Here is an 8,102-nt window from a genome sequence, read left to right as displayed (position 1 = left end):
AGGAAATGTCAGTTTTTAGTTAACCACACCAATATCCCCAAATACATAGGAAGTGGGGGATAGATAGTGCGTAAGCAGCTGGTGTTCTCAGCCATAATGCTTTAAGAAAGTGCCCTTTCTTCCACAGCCTTGTCAATACCAGCTATTATAAACCTGTTTTTCAAGTTGTTTCATTTTTTATTCTCCTGATGACTAGTGTATTCTAGCATCTTCTTACAAGTTAATCTGTTGGATTTGACTTTAAGGCCAAACAGGGATTTCTCAAAGGAAAAGACTCTTCTCTTTTATCCACATCCTGCTGCACTTCTCAACAGCTTCAAGACCAGACTTGGTTATGGAGAGTGTTCAGATCTGGAGAGGGTATAAAAAGGTGATTGAGCTGATACAGATAGGGTCTGTGGCAACAAATTTGAGGAAGAAATGGAGTTTTCTTCTGGAAATTCAAACTAGGTGGAAAAGGACAAGGAAGATGTTTGCTAATCAGAGTCATGGGGGCTGCGTGACGAGAGAAACAGAGAAGTGGTTGTTTAGGATGTTCTGGGAAATTGTTGATTCTATTTCCATGCATGGAACATAATGAGGGGTTTTGTTTGGGATGGCTGCCCTGGGAGGCCAGGGCAGCAATGACTGAGAAGAGGAGAAATATCTTCTCAGTCTCCGCTAAGGCTTGACTGATTCGGCATTATGGACTCACAGAGAGTAATCCTAAGAGTTCCTCAAAAGGGAGGGACCGTCTGTGCTACCCAGCACAGATAGCCCTGTGCACCACTCACTAGTGGTGCCCTTTTCACTAGACATCCCCAATGACAGGGAGATAATCTGGTCCAGCATCTCTTGGGTGTAACTCAGATATCACCTTGATTAAACTTGGTCTGAGCCTTACTTTCATAGCCTAGGATGGTCAAAAGCCACTCTCTGTCCTCAGTAATTATTCAGCCCTATATTCTCTGGCTGTACTTTTCTCCATTACCAAATCCCTCCTGATGTTCAGGTCAGCCCTGTGTAGGTTCAGTTAAAATGAGCCACTTGAGCTAATCATCTCGTCAGTTTAGTAACTTTCCTAAACATCTGGAGATTGTCACAGGAGGAATTACATTGTATTGCCTCTGCATCTTGTTGTAACACATCTTGCCCTTTGTCTCCTCTCAAAGCACAGGGTTTTCATTGCAACTGCTTGTCTAATGAAAAGAAGCCCAGCCAGGCTAGTCTTTCTTCCTCAGTCCTGAAAATTGGGTGAATAAAATTTTCTCCATCTCATTATATCCTATCAGAAAAATATTCATACCCCCTTACAAATATATCTCTAACACATGGGAAAGGAGAAGACAAACCACAATATGTACTTGTGGCCCTTGGCCTTCTCTGTCCTATGCAACATCACTCTCCCTCCATTTTCTAATGGTAAGGGCAGAACTGTTCTTTGGGGGTACTTTTTAAGTCTCCTTACTTTATGGGACCCTTGTCTCTGAACCTCTCCTAGAGGGCAGCAACTCATCAAATCTGTCTTTACCCACCAAACGCTGCCAGGCAGGCAAATCCCTGCATTACCAGAAGGTGCTAGGGGATTCAAAATGGGAAATATACAACTTTTATTGGATTAAATCTCAAAGCATTAGGTTGTAGAGATGATTTCCAGCTACAAATAATATTTTTAAACAAATCAATTTTATTGATACATTAATAAAGTATACAATTCATCAAAAGTATACAATCAGTGGTATTTGGTATAATCACATAGTTGTGTATTCATCATTTGAATCATTGTTAGAGCATTTTCATTATTTCAATAGTAATAATAAACAAAAAAAAGACAAATAAACATACCAGAAAATCTCTTACCTTTCAATCTCTTTATGTTCCTCATTGTACATAGCTGCTATTTCTGGCTATCCTTGCCAAATTATTTATTTATTTGTTTACTAAGCAGTTTTATTGAGATATATTCATATACCAGATGATCTATCCAAAGTGTACAATCATTGACCTTTAGCATAATCACAATGTTGTACATTGATCACCTCAAAAATTTCAGAACAATTTCATTACTCTGAAAAGAAAGGCTCCACACCCCCTTCATTCCCCAGCCCTAAACAACCACCAATCTAATTTCATCTCTATAAATTGATCTATACTTACACTCTACACAAATGGAATCATACAATATGTAGCACTCTGTGTCTGATCTCCACTCAATATAATGTTTCCTTTTAGTGTGATATTAACATTTTGTAGTATTAATCTACATTTGTTCAACTTCAAAGAAAAATGGTCTTTTGTATGCAATTTTACCCATATTCATATTTCACATAATATATTTAGTTCATAATAGGGAAATTATACAGTATTTGTCCTTTCATGTCTGGCTTGCTTCAGTCAACATAATGTCCTCCAGGTTCACCCATGTTGTCATATGTTTCACAACTTCATTTCTTCTTACTGCTGCATAATTTTCCATTGAGAGTATACACCACATTTTTTAATCCATTCATCAGTTGATGGACACCTGGTTTGTTTCCAACTTTTGGCTATCACAAATAATGCAGCTATGAACATCAGTGCACAGATATCTCTGTGTGTCACTGCTCTCACTTTTCCTGGGTATATACCTACCAGTGGTATTGCCAGGTCCCATGTCAAGTCTATATTCAACTTCCTTAGTAAGTGCCAAACAGTCCTCCACAGTGGATACATGATTCAGCATTCCCACCAACAGTGAATAAGTGTTCCTGTCTCTGCATATTCTCTCCAGCATTTAGTTTTCTGACTTTTTAATAGCAGCCAGTCTAATAATTGTGAAAAGATATCTTATTGTAGTTTTGATTTGCATCAATTCAAATCTGCTCTTATGTGTGTCTATTGTAATTTTAATCTCATCCATCGTGTCTTTCATTTCCATAAGGTCTTTACTTTCTTTGCAGACTTTCAAATTGTTCGTTTTGCTCACCCAGTGTCTTCTTAATGTCCTTTATCTCTTTAGTCATATTTTCTTTCAATTTTTGAAATTGATTTAGGAGAGTTGTATGAGTATCATTAATTAATCGTCTTAAATCCTTTATCTCTTCAGGATGTTTGGTTTGTTCCTTTGGCTGGGCCATCTCTCCCTGTTTCCAAATATGGTTTGTAAAATTTTGCTGATGTCTAGGTATCTGACTATGTTGTGAACTTACTCTGATGGTCAGTTTCTCTCTTTTGCCTATTGTTACTCTTTTTTAACAACTCTTCTTTGATATTTGTTTCAACTTATCCTAAGTCTTTAAAATTGCCCCGCTTAAGTTATCAAAATCATTCCAGGGACTCACTGATGGGGCACAGATTTTCCCCCAGAAGTTAGAGAACAGGACCCAAGTGCAGTTTTGTCCGTGCAATTACCAGACCAGCAGATGGCACACATTGACACACCTTTCCACCAATGTGTATCTCTCTCCGTTTTTCTTTGTTTTAGTCTGGCCAGAACTGAGATTCAAAGCGGGCTCCTCAACAAAGCACCAGCAATTCAAATCCAACAGCACATTAAAAGAATTATACACTATGATCAAGTGGGATTTATCCCAGGTATTCAATTGTAGTTCAACATAAGAAAATCAACTAATGTAATACACCACATTAACAAAACAGGGAAAAATCACATAATCATCTCAAGATGTAGAAAAGGCATTTGACAAAATCCAGCATCCTTTCATGATTAAAAAAACACTTAGAAAAGTAGAAATAGAAGGAAAATCCCTCAACATGATAAAGGGCATATATGAAAACCCCACAGCCAAATTCTACTTAATGGTAAAAGACTAAAAGCTTTCCCTCTAAGATGAAATAAAGACTAAAAAATTGAGAGCATTGACAAAACCAAAGTTGGTTCCTTAAAATGATCAGTAAAATTGACAAGGTTGCCTATGCTACCACTGTTTAACATTGTACTGGAAGCTTTAGATCAATTAGGGCACAAAAAGAAATAAAAGGCATCCAAATTGGAAAGGAAGAAGTCAAACTTTCACTATTTGCACATGACAAAATACTGTACGTAGAAAGTTCTGAAAAATCTACAATAAAGCTACAAGAGCTAATAAATTCAACAAATTGACAAGGTACAAGATCAACATGCAAAATTCAGTAGAGTTTCAGGGAAGCAGCTGTGGCTCAATTAGTTGGGTTCCCATCTACCATATGGGAGGTCCTGGGTTCATGACCCAGGGCCTCTTTGTGAAGGCAGGCTCACATGCACATTGCGGAGAGCCACCGGCCGGGGTGCCTGGAGTGCCAGCGGCCTGCCAGCACCATGGAAAGCCAACTCAGAAAGGTGACACAAAAACAACAACAAAAAAAGGGAGACAAACAAAAAAAAACACAGAAGAGTGTGCAGCGAATGGACACAGAAAGCAGGCAACAAGCAAGCTGTGGGGGGTGGGGGATAAATAAATAAATACAGAACAAGAAGAATACACAGCAAATGGATACAGAGAGCAGACAGCAAGCAAAAAAAAAAAAGCCACAAGGGGGTGGAGGATTAAAAAAAAGTAGAGTTTATATTCACTAGTAATGAGCAATCTGAGGAGGAAATCAAGAAAAAAATTCCATTTACAATCACAACTAAAAGAATCAAATATCTAAGAATACATTTAAACAAAGATATAAAGGGCTTATACAACTACGAACTTGACTAAACGAAATCAAAGAAGATCTAAATAAATAGGAAATGGGACCTCATCAAAATTTAAAACTTTTCTACATCAAAGGACTTCATCATGAAACTGAAAAGACAACCTACTCAATGGGAGAAAATACTTGGAAACCTCATATCTGATAAGGGATTAATATCTAGAATACACAGAGAAATCTTCGAACTTAACCATAAAAAGACAATCCAATTTTTAAAAACAGGCAAAACTGTTGAATAAACATTTCTCCAAAGAGGATAAACAAATGTTTAAAAACCACATGATTTATTATTAGGAAGATGCATATCAAAACCACAATGAGGTACCATTTCACACTCAATAGAATGGCTACTATTTTTTTAAAAAGACAAAATTACAGGTGCTAGAGAGAGTGTGGAGGAATAGGAACACCTCATGACCTGGCAATGCCGTTCCTAGGTATATACCTCAAAGAATTAAAAGCCAGAACTCAAAAAGATATTTGCAAACTGATCTTCATAGCAGCATTATTCACAATTGCCAAAAAATGGAAGCAACCCAAGTTCCATCAACCAATGAATGGATAAACAAATGTACAATTATACATACAATGGAATATTGTTCAGAATTAAAAAGGAATGAAGCCCTAATTCATGAAACAACATGGATGAACCATGTTAAGTGAAATAAGCCAGACACAAAAGAACAAATATTGTATGATCTCATTGATAAAAAATAATTAGAATAAGCAAACTTATAGAGTCAGAATCTAGAATATAGGTTACCAGGGGCTGAGTTGGGGGTAGAGAATTGGGAGTTAATGCTTAAATTGCAGAGAATTTCTGTTTGGGATGACTGTAAAACATGTGTGTCTGTGTATGTAAAGAAAGTGGAATTATTTTTATTTTTGTAAAAGTAAACTGTATTTCAACTTCAAAAATAAAATAACACACAAAAGGCAGCTTAACAAAGTATGGAAGCAGCTTTAAAAATTTGGTCCAGACACATTTATATCATTTAACCCCAAAACCGAACTCAATTGTTTCTCCAGTGTTCAGAAAGACACATAAATGAGCATAGGCTGGTTAAATGACCAGGGTCTCCTTGCTAATGAAGAAAAAAATTCTTAAATATATTCATATCTCATAAAACTAAACCACATATTCTTTTTTACCTTAAGCACTGATAAATTACCTTCTTTGCCTTTGCTACAAAAATATTACAATATTCTATAAATTACATTAGTTGTACTTTTCCCATGTAGCACCATGTTAACACCTTGTAGTAGAACATTCTTGTATTTATATTATTAACAACAATCCTCATCTACCACCAAAATCACTATATTATACAGTCCCTAATTATCCTCTAGCTGACTTTCAATTAACATTAACCTCTCTAGACTATCCCTTTCAACCACAATGGCAGTTCTATATTTAGTGTCTTGAGACACTGCTGAACCATTTTCCACAGAAGCTGCACCATTTTACACTCTCACCAACAGTAAAGGAGTGCTCCTATTTTTCCACATCCTCTCCAACATTTCTAGTTTTCTGTTTTTTTAATAATGGCCATTCTGTAATAAATGAAATGATAACTCATTGTAGTTTTGATCTGCATTTCCCTACTAGCTAGTAATGTTTAGCATCTTTTAATGTGCTTTTTGGCCATTTGTACTTCCTCTTTGGAAAAATGTCTAAGTCTTTTATCCATTTTTTAAATTGGATTGCTTGTCATTTTGTCATTGAGTTGTGAGATCTCTTTATATAACGTGGAAATCAAGCCCTTTTCTGATATGTGGTTTCCAAAGATTTTCTCCATGATTGCAAAGTTTTCATAATGGATGGTGGTGATAGTAGCAAAACATTGTGAATGTTACTAATAGCACTGAATTATATATGTGAATTTGGGTTAAAGGGAAAATTTTATGTTGTGTGTAAGTTACTAGAATAAAAAGAAAATTTTAAGTTAGTGATTGGCAGAATGGAAAAAAAGCATTACCCAATTACATGCTATCTGCAAGAGATTCACCTTAAATTCATTCAAAGATTCAAGTAGGTTGAAAGTAAAATGATGGGGAAAATATACCAGGCAACAAGAAACCAAAAGAGATCTGGGGTAACTATAGTAACATCAGATAAAATAGAGTTTAAATTTAAAAAAGTTATGAGGGACAAAGACAGTCATTATAAACTATTAAAGGATCAATTAAATAGGAAGATGTAACAATTATAAATATATATGCACCTAACAGCAGATCCCCAAAATAGACGAGCCAAACACTGAATATTTGAAGGGACAAATTGACAATTCTACATTAATAGTAGGAGACTTTAATGCACCAGTTCCAAAAACAGATAGAACATCTAGTCAGAAGATCAAAAAGGAACTATAAGGCTTGATTGATACTCTAAACCAACCAAACCTAACAGACATTTATAGAACACTTCACTCAACAACAGAATAAGCATTCTTCTCAAGGGCACATGGATAATTCTCCAAGATAGACTATATCTTAGGTCACAAAACAAGTCTCAATAAATTAAAAAATATTGTAATAATACAGTGTATCTTCTCTGGCCACAACAGAATGAAGCTAGAAATTAATAAGAGAGAGAAATGGAAAATTCACACTATGTGTGGAAATTGAACATATTCTTAGAGAACCTATAGATTAAAGAGGAAATCACAAGGGAAATTAGGAAATATCTTAAGGTGAATGAAAATGAAAATACAACATACCAAAACAGGGGAAGCAGCAAAGGCTGTGCTGAGAGGCAAACTTATAGCATCAAATGCTTACATTAAAAAAGAAGAAAGACTTCAAACCAGAGACTCAATGTCAAAGCTGGAAGAACTAGAAAAAGAAGAGCAAACAAACCCAAGATGAGAATAAGGAAGAAAATTAAAAAGAATAGAGAAGACATAAATGAAATATAGAACAAAAACAAACAATAGAGACAAAAACCCCCACAAATTTGGTTCTTTGAAAACATCAATAAAATGTCAACCTAAAAAAGAAAAAATAGAAGACATACAAATTATAAAAATTAGAAATGAAAAGGGAGATATTAGCACTGACCCACTGAAATTAAAAGGACTGTAAGAGGATACTATGAGTGCTATACAACAATAAATTAGATAACCTTGCTGAAATGAAAAAAATTATTAGAAACACACGAAATACCTACACTGACTCAAGAAGACCTAGAAAATCCCAACAAACCAATTACTAGTAAAGAGATTGAATCAGTAATCAAAAACCTCCCAGCAAAGAAAAGCCCAGGACCAGATGAATTCACAGTTGAATTCTACCAAACATTCCAAGAAGAATTAATACCAATCTTGCTCAAATACTTCCAAAACATTAAAGAGAAGCAAACACCCCCTAATTCATTCTAGGAGGTCAGCGTCACCCTAATACCAAAGCTAGAAAATGATACCAAAAGAAAAGAAAATTACAGACCAATA

This window comes from Dasypus novemcinctus, chromosome 13 (assembly GCF_030445035.2).
Source record: "Dasypus novemcinctus isolate mDasNov1 chromosome 13, mDasNov1.1.hap2, whole genome shotgun sequence".
NCBI classification, from domain to species: Eukaryota; Metazoa; Chordata; class Mammalia; order Cingulata; family Dasypodidae; genus Dasypus; species Dasypus novemcinctus.
This window is presented reverse-complemented; position numbering follows the sequence as displayed.